Below are 16499 nucleotides of genomic sequence, written 5' to 3'. Positions count from 1 at the left end.
ATATTTCAAGAGTTGTTGTTGATCAAGTGTATGAGGATATAGAGAAATTCGAAAAGGTAATGAAGGAAAAAGGTCCTCATTTTCTTGAATCGAACTCTTTTGTTTAACCCAACTTCAAATGCACAAATAATGTTGTCTTTCCAAATCAAGTGTTTGTTACCTTAGGAAATGGAGAGAAAGTAAAACCATAAATCCACAAAATTGTTGATAAATATAACAAAGGAGTATCGAAAGAAGGGTTTTTTTCTCAAACCAATGTACGATTGAAAATATTCTTAACAAAAACTCATCTACTTTTCAAAGACAAAAATCAAAAAGAAATTGGGAAGTTAAAAGTGAAAAACCATTTGATGACAAACAATAAAACGAAACATTTTCTAAAAACCAAATTTAAATGCTCAAAGTTTCTAAGAAAAAATTCAAAAGATTTCAAAAGAAAATGGTATTTCAATTTCTAAAGCACGAAAGAATGTTTATGGGCAAAATGTTGAGTCTTGTAAGAAAAAACATATTTTGTCAACAAAATAGTTTGAAAAGGAAAACATTGAACAAGTACAGACCTTTTCTCAAGAAATGTCTTTTGATAAAAACAAACCCAATAATCAAAAACCCACTATAAAACAAAACGATTTTCCAAAAAGAATTTCAAATGTCTCGAGTCCAACTCTAAAACCAAATGTTCAAAAACCAGGAAATGAGAGTTTTGTTAAAAATCAACAATCAAGGAATTTTACTCATAATCATCAAAATAAAAGGTTTTCACAAAATCATTTTCAAAGAAATGGTTTTCAATCATTTGAACATATGAATTTTATTCAGTTTCAAAGACAAAAACGGGTTTAAAATGAAAACAAGCTTTTAATCGACCAAATGTTGGTTTTAATAAACTTTTTTAAAATCGTTATCAATCATATGGAAAACCAAATTTTCCAAAACAAAGTTTCGAAAAGATGGAGGTCAATGGGAAGAAAAATGAACCTTTTAAACACAAAAAACCAAATTTTCCCAAACCTCTTTGGAACCAATCAGTTAAAGCTTCGTTTACCAAAGGGAAATTTGATGTGAAGAAAATTAATTATTTGCTCGAACGCAAAGGAAAACCTTATTAATTAGGGAAGTTTTCTCAAGAGGAAATTAGGTATGCTTATGAAAGATACATGAATGTGTCTTCAAATGGCAACTCTTCATTAAAGGAGAAGAATCCTTCTGTTCGACAATGGAAAGTTATTCCCAAAGTAAAAGTTGATGTGAAACGAAATGAGAATGAAAAAGGGAAAGTCCAAGTCGAACCTGAACCAATGAATGATTTCATTTCGATACTCATGTCTAACAAAGTTGACTCATTGATAGTTTGAAATCCAAGTTTCGTAATTAGGTGTTAGGTTCTTCATTTCACATTGCATTTCAAACTAATCACCAAGGACCCAAAAAGCCTTGAAGACCTAAATTTTTCCATTGACTGCATGTTTTATGTGATGAGCAATATGATGAGCATCGGTACATTGATTGTGGTTGTTCTCGTCACACGACTGGTAGGAAGGAAAAATTTTGAGATTTTTGAAATTTGGAAAATGTTGATGTGGTGAAGTTTGGAAAAAAATCAAAAGTGTCAAGTCAAAGGTTATGGGAAATTCACAAATTGGAAGTTTACACTGAATCAGGTAGCTTATGTTGAAGGTCTTCAACACAACTTGGTAAGTGTTTCACAACTTGTTGTGGGCACTAGTAATCAAGTTGTATTCGATGAAGAACGAAGTGTGATTTCTAACAAAGAAACAAAAGAGGTCCTACTCAAATTTAAGAGAAAAGGCGATATGTTTACCCTTGACATCAAACCAGTTGTTGGTGTTCCCTCGGTTTGTTTACTTTCGAAAGTATCATATGATATAATCTGGCTATGGCATCGAAGACTCTCTCTCACTTGAATATGAAAAATTTGAAGAAATTGGTGGTAAATGATCTTGTTCGTGGTTTACCTGTTTTAAAATTTGATAATGATTCTTTACGTGAAGCATGTGAACAGGGGAAACAACATAGATCTTGGTCATTGTTGATAATAATTCTTTATGTGTAACATGTGGTAAATGATCTTGTTTGTGGTCTAACTGTTTTAAAATTTGAAAATGATTCATTGAACCTTTGGAACTTCTTCACCTTGATCTTTGTAGACCTTCGATTGTTGAAACTCTCAACAAGAAGAGGTACATCTTAGTCATTCTTGATGATTTTTCATGCTTTACATGTGTTTACTTTCTTCGATTGAAGTCAGAGACACCACAAGTAATGATTGATTTCATCAAGCATATTGAATTTAGTCTAAGAAAGAGATTCAGAAAAATCAAAAGTGATAATGGTTCAGAATTCAAGAAACATGTTCTTGATTCATTTCTAGCTGATCGTGGGATAACGCATAATTTTTTCGTCTCCTTACACACCTAAAAAAAATAGTGTTGTTGAAATGAGGAACGTGTCCCTTTGCAAAGCAGTAAGGACCATGCTTACATATGCGAATCTTCCACAGTATCTTTGGGCCGAAGAAGTTTCGACAACTTGTTTTACTCAAAATAGATCTTTTATTCATCGTCTCTTTAACATCACTCCATATGAAATCATTAACAATAGGAAATCAAATGTCAAAATTTTCCATGTTTTTCGTTGCAAGTGTTTTATCATGAATCTTTAAGATAACCTTTTGAAATTTTAGTGTAAGGCTGATGAAGGGATATTTTTGGGATATTCTAACAATTCTGTTGCATATAGGGTGTTGAATAAACGAATAAGGAAGATTGAAGAAACTTTTAATCTTACTTTGGATGATCCTTATGTCAAGCGATTTGAAAAGAAGTTTCAACAAACACCAATCATCAATGAAACTGCTGATGAGTCTCAAATTTCGAGTTCTTTAGATTTTATTATGATTTAATTTTCGGTGTTCCTGACAGGGCAATCGATGCAGAACTCCATGTGGATGACAATCAGATTCTTGAAGCATCGAAGCACTCTAATGAATCGACAATAACTCAGGATGATGGCAGCTCACAATCTACAACGAATTCTCCGATTTCTGAGGGGGAGCAACATGGATTTTTACCAGATGCATCGAATGATCAAACTGATAGTTTCCATCATATGTATGATAATGTGTCTAGTACAAGTGAAGAACCAGATGCACCATTAATGTGAAATTTATGAAGATCTGCTATTGGATTTTGATCCTGCATATCCACCTATGGAAAAATGGAGACAAAGTCATCCAAAAGAACAACTTCTTGGTGATCTTGAAGCTAGAGTATTGACAAGTGCTCAACTTCGTGCTAAGAATGAGATACCCAATGTGCATCAAGAATTTTGTATGCTTAATTTTTTTATTTCGAAAATTGAACCAAAGTAAGTTAAGGTTGCTATGGAAGATCTAGAATGGATTGTTTCCATGCAATCCGAATTGGCTGAATTTAAAAGAAACAAGGTTTTGAGGCTTGTTCCAAAACCTACAGATGCATAAATTGTAGGATTAAAATGGATATTCAAAAATAAAACTAATAAAGAAGGTAATATAGTGAGAAGTAAAGTGAGGGTGGTTGTAAAAGGATATTCACAACAAAAAGGTAATGATTGTGAAGAAACCTTTGCCCCTGTCGCATGACTCGAGGTTGTTTGAATATTTTAGCTTATGCAGCATACAAGGATTTCGATGTCTATTAAATGGATGTCAAGTATGATTTTTTGAATGGTGTACTGGAAGAGACTATGTACGTCGAGCAACCACCAGGTTTTATTTATCATAAATTCCTTAATCATTGTTATATTCTCGATAAAGTTGTTTATGGGTTAAAACAAGCACCACGAGCCTGGTATGCAACTCTTACCAATTTTTTAAAGCAATGGAAATTTAAACAAGGATCAGTTGATCCCACTCTTTTTCGAAAGAAAGTTGGGAATCATATCATGCTTGTTCAAATTTATGTCGATGGCATTATTTTTAGCTCTATTGACCCTAGATTGTCGAATGAGTTTGAGAATATGATGAAGATTCAGTTCGAGATGAGCATGATGGGGAAGATAAACAATTTTATGGGATTAAATATTCGTCAAAGTAGAGAAGGAATCTTTATCAATCAACAAAAGTATTCTTGCAGTGTTCTTGAAAAGTTTGAAATGACGAATAGTTCGAAATTGCGAGTACCTATGACAGTTAGCACGCGACTTGGATCTTCTTTAAACAAGCCTGTTGTCGGTCTCATGTTGTATAAGATGATGATTGGTTCGTTGTTATACTTAACTGCGAGTCGGCCTGATATTATGTTTGATGATTACAATTTTGCTAGGTATCAGTCAAATCCTAGGGAACCTCATCTAACTATTGTCAAGACCATCTTTTGTTATCTCAAAGGGACAATTTCGTTGGGTTAGTGGTATCCTTCGAAGAATGGTTACTGCATTCAATCATTTTCCGATGCTGACCTGGGTAGTTATCAACTTGACCGAAAAAGAACAAGTGGTGGATGTCAATTTTTGGATGGGAATCTTGTTAGTTAGCAATCAAAGAAACAAACTTGTGTCTCGACTTCAAAAGCCGAAGCAGAATATGTTGCTACTGCATCTTGCACTTCTTAAACCATTTGGATACAAAGTCAGATGTGTGATTATGCAATTAACATTAGAAAGATACCATTGTATTGTGATTTGCAAAGTGCCATACGCATCTGACATAATCTAGTCCAACATTCGAAGACCAAACATATAGCACTTCGCTATCATTTTATCAAAGATCACGTCGAAGATGGAAACATTGAGGTTCACTTTGTAAAGACAACAGATCGTCTTGCTAATATATTTTCCAAACCATTAGATGAAATTACATTTCTAAGAATCTTGTCGGGCTTAGGCATGATTGATGCAAATACTGTTCCCAATTCAACTTCGTCATGACATCAAGATGAGTCGATATATCGTTGAATGATTCAGTCATTACTATTCACTGTTCAGCATTCGACATGCTTCGTTTTCAATTTTCCACTAAACGATTCATAATAGACTTCGCTTTCCAAAGAACAAGTGTTGTGTCGATGTATCACCTTTTCATGTCGATATTGTTCGTTTCATTTGTCGGGTAAACTTTTCTTATTTTCCAAAGTCATTTCAATTTTCAAAAACAAAAATATCAGAAATATTTTCTTCTTCTTTTTGTTTCAATTTCAAAAACAAAAATACCAAAACGATTTTCATATTTTTGTTGTTTCAATTTCAAAAACAAAAATACCAAAAAGATTTTCTAATTTTGTTGTTTCAATTTCAAAAACAAAAATACCAAAAAGTTTTACTAATTTTTGTTGTTTCAATTTCAAAAATATAAATTCATAAATAATTTTCTCTTTTCTTTTCGATGGTTTGTAGCTTGCTATCGAACTCTTCTGGCGGAACATGCTTCGCAGCTTTAGGGAAAGGTATTCATTCGATACTTTGTACTAGTCAGGTGTCCCAACAAGTATGCTGCAACATGTTGACCCAAGCCTTATAGACTCAATGTGTGTTGAAGCCTTAATGGATCACTCATTATGAGGATTCCTGCCCAATTAGGCTATATTTGCATTAGTCAAAGAGATACATTTCTCTTCTCATCTTTAGTTAAGAGATTTATGCTTGGTGCTTATCATTCACAAAGGTACAACATGATTCTTAACCAATCTTTTACATCAAATACTTCTTCACGAATCACACACTTCAATTGCATATCCTCTACATCTCTGGTAGAAACCAACCAAAATGTAAATATCGCACAAGTCTGTGTCAATGATCCTGATTCATGAGACCGTGATGATAGTAAAACCCAAAATTTCCAACTAATTAAGGAATTGAAGGTGAACTTTATGCGCAAGAATTTAACGAAACACTTGTTTCAGTATCACACTTCGATATTCAAACTCATATTCTTTTGTTATACGTGATTTTGATAAAATGCTCTAAACCCAAGACATTTTTACACAACAAGGTCCAGGAAATCATTAATTTTTTAGGAATATCATCTCATTCTCAAATATCTTCTTGAACTTTTGTTACTTGAAATTTTTTCCAAAACCACTTGTCAATGACTACACTGTTATACATGTAATTTTGATCATTGAATTCACACTTATGTTAAGTTGTAATCATGAACAAAATTGAGCCAACCTTTGAAGGCTTATTCAAAAGAAGCCCTTCGATACATCCTCTATGAGATTCACGGGACACTATACAAGCTATTCGACATCTCTCTTAATGTACAACGAAGCAATCTTTGCTCGGGATCTTACTGCCTTTATATGATTTTTATATCACTGAACAAATTTTTTTTATTTTTGTTCTCATCTCATTCTTTAGCACACTTTCTCACACACTGAAATCCTTGAGGTTCGAAGTAATACAAACCCACGCTGAAGATTTCACAAACTTTGGCATATTACTTTGCTTCTAAACCCAAAAGCGAAAGAGCCCAACCTCCATGATGAAGGTTCATTGACGGTTCTTATCCTCATGGTGCACATGAAATGATTGTTTGATGTGACAGTTTGGTTGCTTCACGGTTTTCAAGGAAAAAGTGCTCATCACTTTTTAGACATGGAGACTTTTATGGTTACAGGCCCGATTTTCAAGGAAACAGGTGGCATGGTTTTAATGAATAACCGCTTCAAATTCAAACTTGGGGTTTACGTATAAAAGGATTTTGGGGTCATCTTATTCAAACTTTACGTGATCTGACTAAATATTTTCAGCAGTTCTCTTTCCTTATACTTCATTGTTCTCTTAAAGCATCAAACCCTAACAATGGCGGTCAAAAATGTGAAAGTTGATCCTTCTCAAACTACAAATGATGCCACATCTCAACCTCTATTGAAGATCCAAAGTACCAACTACAAAGTTCGGCCGGATGTCTCAAAGTACCCGGAAGAGTTGCAGATGTTAATCGTTACTCTAAACCACTTGGTGTTGTCTATAGTGATGCCGTCTTCCTTTTCTGTTCCGATGACCTGGTTATAACTGGTTGGTTCAACTACTGTGTTCAACAAGATGACAAAGGTTGTTACTTTTCAACTTACCAATGAGAAGAAATACAACCTGTCAAAGAAGCACTTTGCCCAAATGTTGAACATTCCTAATGTTGAACCTTTCTATGAGGTCACAAATGAACAAATTCTTCACATGTTCAATGAGAAGTGTCATCAACCTCCACTCACTAAGATTAGTGATTTCAAGAAATCATCATTACCATGTATTTGGAACTTCCTATTTGGCATTTTTCTTTGATGCTTGACAGGTCGAAGTGTTGGATTGCATAAAGCGAAGCTTGAGGTTTATGCAATGGTTGTTGGTTTGTATTACTACCTTAACGTGGATTTTGCAACTCAATTATGGTAGGAGTTTGGTAACAGTATTGCCCACACCAGTGTTGAAAATGGTGTCTCTTATGCAAGGTATTGGAGTTTAATCTTGTAGTATGTGTACGACAAGGAGGGTATAATGGCTCCCAATGATGTTCTAAAAGTTGATTTTATTTTGTATAAACATCCCAAGATGGTGGAAGACGAGTCGGAAGTGTTTCCGAATGTTGCTCGTATTCTGAATACCATGCTTCATAAGGTGGATCCAACGAACCATGTTCTTGTGGCTTATCTGGCCACAATCAACACAACTGTTGAAACAAGTGTATTATTATCGAAGGGAATCACACGTACTTCTAAGCGTGGCAAGAGTTCCAGAAGGTTACTAAGGCTAGTCCATCGATGCCTGATAAAGTTCCTACTGAGAAGGAAGTAGCGAAGCCTGTTTAAGAAGCTATTGTTCAACATATTCAAAAGGAGGTAGTACCTTTGAAATCTAGTGTGCTCAAATGGACGAAGAAAATGACACATAGACCTCGTGATTCTCCTAAAAAATAGCCTGCCGTAGAAGAGGTTCCTGAGAAGTCTATTTCATCACCTAAAGGTGTTTTTTTCTCTAGATCGAAGAGGATTCGTAAACCTCAGTTGAGAAGAAAGGGTGTTACTATTCCTGAGATGCCAACTCCATTTTCTCCAGCTTTGAAGAAACGTGGAGCTCAAGACATGGTGAAGAAAATAAGGAAGAAGCGAAAGATAGTGCAAGATCCATTGGATGAGGTTGTACTCGAAACAGAGTTTTAAGATAGTGATCATATAATGTTGGCTTTGATTCACCTCAGAGGGTCTCTCCATTCAAGTCGAATCTCAAGGAGACTAGAAGTCCTGGTGACAATTTGAAAGCAACTAATGCGGAAACAACCACTAATCTAGGTTATTCTACTTTTTCTTTTTCTGAGTAGATTTCGGTCATACTACCCGAAGTGTCGGTTGTTGGGTCCATTTTGGAGGAGTTACGAACATTAGGCATCACTGCAGACATATCTAATATGGACGCAAATGTCAAAAAAGGCGATGGGAAGTCGACTAACGAAGCCCAAGGTATTTCAAATGTCTCTACATCATCTGTTCATGTTTTTATCATTCTTTCATCTACATTCGAAACCACAGTCATTGATACTACTTCTTCATTACCACCATTTTATTCACCTACTCCTAAATCATTACCTACTTCTACTATTTCACCTACTTATCAGCACATTCTCAATTAGCCAATCACTTCCCTGTTTCCTTCACAATTAACTGATGGTCCAAAATCCATTTCCGAAGTTGGACAAGATGATGATGATTATATGGTTTCTTTTGCTGACATCCAATTTGATCCTCAAGAGGAAAACATTCCAGATCATATGATTATGTCATGTATGCAGTTCAAGATTCTGAACCAGAAGTTAAACACTTTATTACATATTCAAGCTGATGTTGGGAGTCGAAATAGTGTATCTGGAATAGAAGCTGATATTATGCTTAAAGCTCAAGAACTTCGTTTCAGAACTGCTATGGAGAAGATTTAAACGAAATATGAGGCAAGGTTGAAGCGTCAGCTTGATTCCTTTAGTGATCCGGTCAAGGAGTTGAAAGTTTTTGCTAAAGAAAGACACATTCTTTTTGTTGAAGCTATTAAGAAAGTGAATGAGGATGTGAATTTTAAGATTGAAGAGATTCGTCAAGAGTTGACGAAGGTGTTGCTAACCTTGATCACAATTATTCCAATCTTCATAATAAGGTTGATATAATTGCTCATGTTGTGACAAAGGTTGTTGAATATTATAATTCTCTTCTTACCAAGGTTGATACGAAATCAGAAACTGATTTGAAAGGTTTTATCAAGCTGGAAGAGTTACTGGGAGGTTTAAAGGAATCATTGTCCACACTTAAAGTTTCTCCATCATCTTCAATTTCACAAGTCTCTTTCAAAGCTCTTTTCTTCGTTCAAATCTACTCTTAAGGATCAACTTGCTCCTTTGTTGTGATTGGTAAATTTGATGCCTTCGGATGCCCCACCTGTTAAAACAGGGGTGCAAGGGGGAGAAAAGGTTGGTGGTTCTAGTTCGTCAAAAGTTGGTGATGGTGAAAAAGTTGTGGACACTACAAGAAAAATACCCTTTAATGATGCGCAAACCATGACACACGCTATTTTACGATACTCAAAAGTGTGTGCCCTAAAAATAATGTCAGTTTTTTCAAAATGTGAAGGATTTAAGATGCGCATTTTTGCGTGCCCTAAAATTTGTGTAAAAAAAATAAAGCAGAGGGCATCTAGCTTAAAAAGCGTATCGTGAAATCATGTCGCTTTATATTTTGTTTAATGGAACACGCATCTTCTAGCGGGTAAAGGAATTCCCAAAAAAATAGAAAATTTAAAAACCCCTCCATGGCGATTTAGGGTTGGTTCCGTCTCCATCTCTGATTCACTTCCATCTCAACTTTCTCTTCTATCTACAATCTTTCTTTTCGGCAATGAAGGTTTCTCATGATTTTTTGTTGTACTTACAGGCCCTAGGTTCTGATCAAAAGTATGGATCTAAATCAGAAGCGAACCAAAACGGTTGACCGAGTCCATCCGGTTGATCCTTCTTAGGTGTCGCCGGAATCAATACCGGTGTATCCATTTCCTGACGAGGTTCTAGAACCGGTGCTCTCGCTGATAAACTCTCACAAGGACCGCAGTTCCGTGTCTCTAGTATGTAAAGATTGGTACAACGCTGAGCAGTGGAGCAGACGTCATGTGTTTATTGGTAATTTCTACTCGGTGTTTCCAGAGATTGTAGCCGGGAGGTTTCCTCAGATTCGGAGCATGACCTTGAAGGGGAAACCGAGGTTTTCGGATTTCAATTTAGTATCGGAGGATTAGGGAGCTGATGTTCATCCATGGTTGAGTGTTCTCGCTGAGACTGAAGAGAAGGGCAGTTTGGTACTCATTGCAGGTAAAATTTCTACTTTTCTTCTTGATGTTAGAGCTAAATATGTTCTCCAAGGTGTATAAATCACTTTATTTGTTCAACAATTCATATGAATTTGTCAAATTAGGTTTCGCTTGCTGTAAGAGACGTAAATCTGATCACTTTACTCTTGTGTTTGATCTTGATGTTATCAGATCACACTAATTTTGTTGTTATTTTTTGAAAATTTTGAAGATCTGGAAGCTTTACACATTCATATCCATTTTGTTGAAGATCTTATACCCCTCTTATCTACAGAGCAGTTCCCAACTGGTACCCTATTTTTCCTTATCTTCTGTGCAAGTTTAAACTGTTTTTTCGTTGCCCTTCAAATCTATTTTTTTACCATTGCCCTTCAAATCTGTTTTTTTACCTTAGTTACACATCATGGTTTATTTCCCAAGCTCTTTAGGTTTTGTATATTCAAACTATGAATCATCCTTGACCTTTGTTTCTTTTTGTGAAAACTAGTATAAGTGGCTTTCCTCAAGATCAGGTAGCTCTACAAAGTCACCATTTGAAGAAAATTTATTATCCATTTGAAGAAAAATTATGTGTACTTCTTGTTCTTTCTCAATATATATCAATGGAGATCATGAAGCCACCCCAAGTGAGAGAATATAAACATATGTTTTGTTTTTATATAACTTATATTATATTTATATGAATTTTTATCTTATTTCTTGTTTTGGCAATGCAGACTGATGATCCAACTCAAAAAAACACACTGCTTATCTTCAAGTTCCTTCCGCTCATGATCGACTATTTTTCCTTATTTTTCCCATCGGGACTATCAATTTATTGGTCAGTTTTTATAAATGTTGATTATTTTTATATTATAAATTTATAATCAAACTAAGTTGACGTGTTATTAATTATTTGGTTTACAAACAATGTGTTGAGTACAGGTCAACAAGTATGGTTAAGAAAATTAGGAGGTGCAAAGTCTGTTGTGGATGAGAATGCAGGTGGAATAATAAGTGTGGGCGTGCAAAAAGATCCTCTTCTCAACCATCAGAGTCCTCTAGTGCTAGTTTTGTCTTTTTTTTTTTTATAAATATTATATTTTTTTTGTTAGAATTAATTTGGTTTGAAATATGAAAATAGGTTTAAACAGCTAAAGGAAGAAGAAAAGAGAAAATCAAATAAGGCACTGCTTGAACGAGATGTTCTGGTTTTGGCATCATCTACATCTGATTCTAAAGAAGATGACACTGATGATGGCAAAAAAAAGTCCACGGTACCCCCACTTTTTTAACTTTCTTTTTGGTGTAAAAATTGATTTATGATATGTAATCGAAAATTAAAAAAAGTAACTGAGAGTAATAATAAATATTTCAGGAGGTTTTGGAAGAGGCGTACGCATCTAGCACAACAAAACCAGTTCCGGATAACTTTATACAGAAATATCTTCAACTATTATGTCTTAATTCATGATCAATAACTATTACTCCAGCAAGTATATTTTCCTATGGGCAGACAAGTAGTGGGAAGACATACACCATGTCTGGAATTACTGAATTTGCATAGCAGATATATATGACTACATAAACAGCGTGGTTGTCGATTTTTTTTTAAAATTCTTAACACCCATTCCCTTTTAAACATGGATCTTTATGTTTCAGCATAATGATAGAGAATTTGTGTTAAAATTTTCCGCCATAGAAATCTACAATGAATGTGTCAAAGACCTTCTCAGTTCAGATGGAACCCAACTTAGACTCCTTGATGACCTAGAGGTTAGAATTGTTATTTCTCAGCTTAATTCATTTAACCAAAATGTTCTCAAGCTCTTTATGGCTTGTTCTTTTAGAAAGGGACACTTGTAAAAAAACTAACAGAAGCTAATTTGAGAGACTGAAACCATTTAAATGAACTTATCTATGTGTCAGAAGGTAAATACTAAATATCATTCATGTTCTTTACTCATTACACAAAAATATGTCTGATAATATAATGGAAGATGTAAAATATAGCTAAGAGAAAAATTGGGGAGACTGCATTGAATGAAATGAGTTCAAGATCTCATCAAATTTTACGACTAGTAAATATTTTTTTTCTTCAACTAACTTTTAAAAACATGAATAAGAATATAATTTAGATTAATCTTAATCATTCACAGGATATTAAATCTTTCAGACAGTTGAAAGTTCAACCCTTGATTATAGAGGAGGTGATAGTGGAAGAACTCTTTCAGCTACTGTGGTATGCAATATGGACGCTTTTTTTTCCTTCTAATAACCATTATATTTTTTTATTGATTTTATTTCGATACATATTAAAATGACCAAAAGATTAAATAAGAAAATGGTTTACCATGCAGAGTTTTGTTGATTTAGTTGGAAGTGACCATGCTTCTAAAACATTAGCAACTGGCACTCGACTCAAAGAAGGTTGTCACATTAATCGCAGTTTACTAACACTAGGAACTGTTATTCATAAACTGAGGTCTCCACTTTCTAATTTCTACTTTTATTTTTTCTTGTTGGAATTCCTAAAATGACAAAAATGCCCGTAAGCCATAACAAAGTTGGTCCCACTAGTCTTATGTAGTGGTTTGTGTGGGCCATCTAGGGTTTGTTTGAAAAGTAATCTTTTGTAGAAATGACACAATTACCCCAAAGGGTGTAGCATAGTAGCTTTGAGCTTGAGAAATCAATTTGTATGTCAGTTTGACAAGTTTTATGATTTGGATGCAGTAAAGGAGGAAATAGGCATGTGCCTTATAGAAACTCGAAGCTAACACGCATACTACAAAACTCTCTTAGAGGGAATGCAAGAACTCCAATACTATGCACTATGTGCCCTTCACATAGTCATGCTGAACAATCAAGAAACACCCTTCTTTTTGGTTCTTATACTAAAGATTTTAACACAAATGCACAAGTTAACGTTGTGATGTCAGATAAAGCATTAGTGAAGTAGTTGCAACAAGAATTAGATAGATTAGAACGTGAGTTAAAAGTTTCTCCTCCTTCAAATGACTCTTCATCAATAATCAGAGATCTTGAAATTCAACTTGAAAAGGTAAGAAATATGGACATTAGACAGGACAAAATAGAACAGATGTCAGATAATGACTTTGTATTATATATGCAGATCGAGGAAAAGATGGAAGAGCTGACTCAGCAACGTGATCTTGCTGAATCTCGCCTGGAGCATTTAATGCAAGTAAATGGAATAGAGCGAAATTCTTTGCCATGGGTATGTTTTGAGTAATCTTTTCAAAAGATGGTATTTTTGTTAACATTAAAGGTCAGTTTAGTGATTAACAATAAAATATATTGTTTTTTTAAAGTTTAATCCTTCCTATTATGTAAGAGGGGAATAAGGACACATATGCGGTAGTTAAGCCTCCTAGAGTTGGTGCTTCATTACGTATAATGGTCAAGAAAGTTTAATTCTTTAAAAGGGTATAAAGGAAAAACACAATATTGTTTAATGCTTCGTAATTACATGTTTATATTCTCAAATTATTTAAACACCACACATTTTTATATACGTACATTGGTTGAAGATATTTCTGCATAAATTTTTAAGTGTATAACATGTTTGTATCAGAGAGAGTAAACAAAAGCTTGAGGAGTTATTACAGAAGTGGTCTGAATGGCATAATCGACATCAATCTTCATCTCATGTAAATTGCTTGTATTTTTATTTTTTATTTTTATTTGTGTTTGTAAATATCTAAATTTCTCAATTGTTCAGGATTCAAATGTTGAGGTGGAATCTGGTGATTGGATGTATTTTCCAGCTCTTAATGTTGGTCTAGATAAACCTTCTACACTGGTATCAATTCAATATCACCAATTTGTTAAAAAGACCAAAATACCTCTATGTTGCCTTCTGAAACATGTGTATTATTTTGTGTAGTCATTCTGGATGGATGGGCAAACTAGTAATTTTTGTTGCTATTATGAAGGTATGATGTTTCTATATATTATGAAGGTATGCCACTACAGTTCTCTTTTTCACATAATTGACAAGGAGCTGTTGTATCTATTCAGACTAGGCTTAGAGAAATGGTTGCAAGAGATGATTTCAGAAAAAGAAAAAGAAGATACAAGGTTGCAACTATAGTTCAGGTACTATGGATGAATTATGTTTGTAAAGTATTTAAGAAAATGATTTGAAACAAGGGTGAATTTGTAAAGATTAGTTAGCTACATGCAAGTTGATCTTGAACAAGCAAAGGGGCAGTGAATTGTATTTTTTGTATCTAATTAGTTTATAAATTTTGGTTAAAACTTCTATTGATTTGTTTTATCTTTCCATGGAACGATTATTTGTATGACATTAAATTTTATGCAATCGATTGTATTTTTTATATATGATATTTTATTTTCTATTATGAGACACTAAATACTAATTTAATTTGAAAATTGGTAAATCTATAAATAACATTTTTTTTAAACATTTAAAATTACGATACGCAAAAATGTGTGTCATCTTCATTTATTGACATGGCCTTTCTTGACAGGGGCTTTAATGATACGCTAAGTGTGTCCTAAATGTGTGTCGTAAGCTTACGACACACAAATGTGTGTCGTCTTTCTTTATGACAGGGCCTTCCTTGATTCGCATTGTGTGTGGTAAATACGTCGTAAATGCGTGTCGTAAATGTGCGTCATAAATAGACGACGCGCAAAAGCGTGTCGTCTCTCATTATGACATGGCCTTCCTTGATACGCATTTGCACGTCGTCTGAGCGTTTTATGACATGCATTGCGCGTTGTAAAAGGCTTATTTTCTAGTAGTGGGAGAAAGTCTTTAGTACACAGATTTCTACATTGCTTCAAACTTCTATGTCAACTGCATCAACTGCCACAACTTCGAAGCCTTTAACTAAAGGTATTACTATTGGTTCATCGACTAATGTATCAAGTTTGAGGCCACCTTCATCAAAGAAAGATATGGAAGGAAAAGGGAAGGGTATCAACATCGAGCCAAGTATAGAAGAGAAGAAGATTGCCTTGGAAAAGGAAACGGAGAAACAAAGGCAGATCTAAAGCATTCTGAGACAAAGAAAAAGCGATCCTCTTGGTCTTGAGAAGGGTGATCCAAGAAAACCTTATTGTTATGAAACTATTGAAACTTCAGTTTTCATTGGAATTATGCATGAATTTGAGAATGTTCCTAAAAAGAGCTTTGATACTGAAAACACTGCTTTCAATCAGTTGGATTTTTCTAGCAATGCAATGATGTTCATTTCAGCTCAGTATCAGATTGTAGATAAGTTTGAAGACAAGGAAGAATATAAGAAGTTGAAGCTCAAATTTAATGTAGTACTTAGTAAGAGAGAAGAGGAAATATGGTCATTGGTAAAGATAGTGAGAGTTCTCAATAACTCAAAAGATGTTTTATTTGAAGGGGTATTGCAGGATTATCAATTCCATGTTGTTCAGGCCAAAAATGTAGCTTTTGAGTTCTCTATAGCAAATTTTCATTTGATGAATCTGAATGATCCCATCAGTGTTGCAAGGATTTTGAAAGCTGTGGATGTTTTGAAGCTTCAAATGACCAACAAATAAGACTTTCTAATTGGGTTCGCACATATAAAATTATTTTAGATAATTACTACGATTGTCTTGTCATGATAGATGTAGAACTTGCACTTGCCATGGGTCATCAAGTTACTATGCCCCAATCGATGCTAAAGGGTAAAGGAAGCCTTAAAGATTTTGAAGATGGTGAAATTTGTGTGAAAAAATTGGGAATTGTTTTTGTTGGGAAGAACAAGAAAGGGAAAATCAGAAAGTTCCTTTTCCAAGTTTGCGATGTGGAAAAGTATACCAATTCACAATATACGAATGTTCTCGTTCCTATAAATAGTTGCAAAAGGAATACTAATGGAGACAAAGCTGAGGTTCAAAGAACAATTAATTAGTACGTAAAGGTTAAAAGAGTTTTACATCAACCAACCGTGATGCTAATGAATTAGGATTCTACACTACTCACAAAGGGGAGAATGTTGAGGTCAAATTTAGTTGTGAGGTGTCGAAGTGTCCTTAGTTATTTCTTAATGTCGAAGTCTGTGTTGTATGTATTGCGTAAGGGCACATTTGTGTCTCAAAGCGTATTGGTTTAGCGCTTGTGTATTTTTACTTTACTTCTATCATTCCTATAAATAGGGAATAGGAACTAG

At 34.4% G+C, this 16499-nt stretch overlaps 2 pseudogenes; both read left to right on the top strand.

The window, feature by feature from the left end:
• Nucleotides 1-8933: 8933 nt before the first annotated feature.
• LOC111881014 (inner membrane protein PPF-1, chloroplastic-like) lies at nt 8934-11736 on the top strand (annotated as a pseudogene).
• On the top strand, nt 11640-15363 carry LOC122194471 (kinesin-like protein KIN-7C; annotated as a pseudogene).
• Nucleotides 15364-16499: the final 1136 nt, after the last annotated feature.

The sequence above is a fragment of the Lactuca sativa genome, chromosome 9 (assembly GCF_002870075.4).
Source record: "Lactuca sativa cultivar Salinas chromosome 9, Lsat_Salinas_v11, whole genome shotgun sequence".
Taxonomy (NCBI): Eukaryota; Viridiplantae; Streptophyta; class Magnoliopsida; order Asterales; family Asteraceae; genus Lactuca; species Lactuca sativa.
Note: the sequence above shows the minus strand (reverse complement) of the source record. Positions and strands in the feature narration are given on the sequence as shown.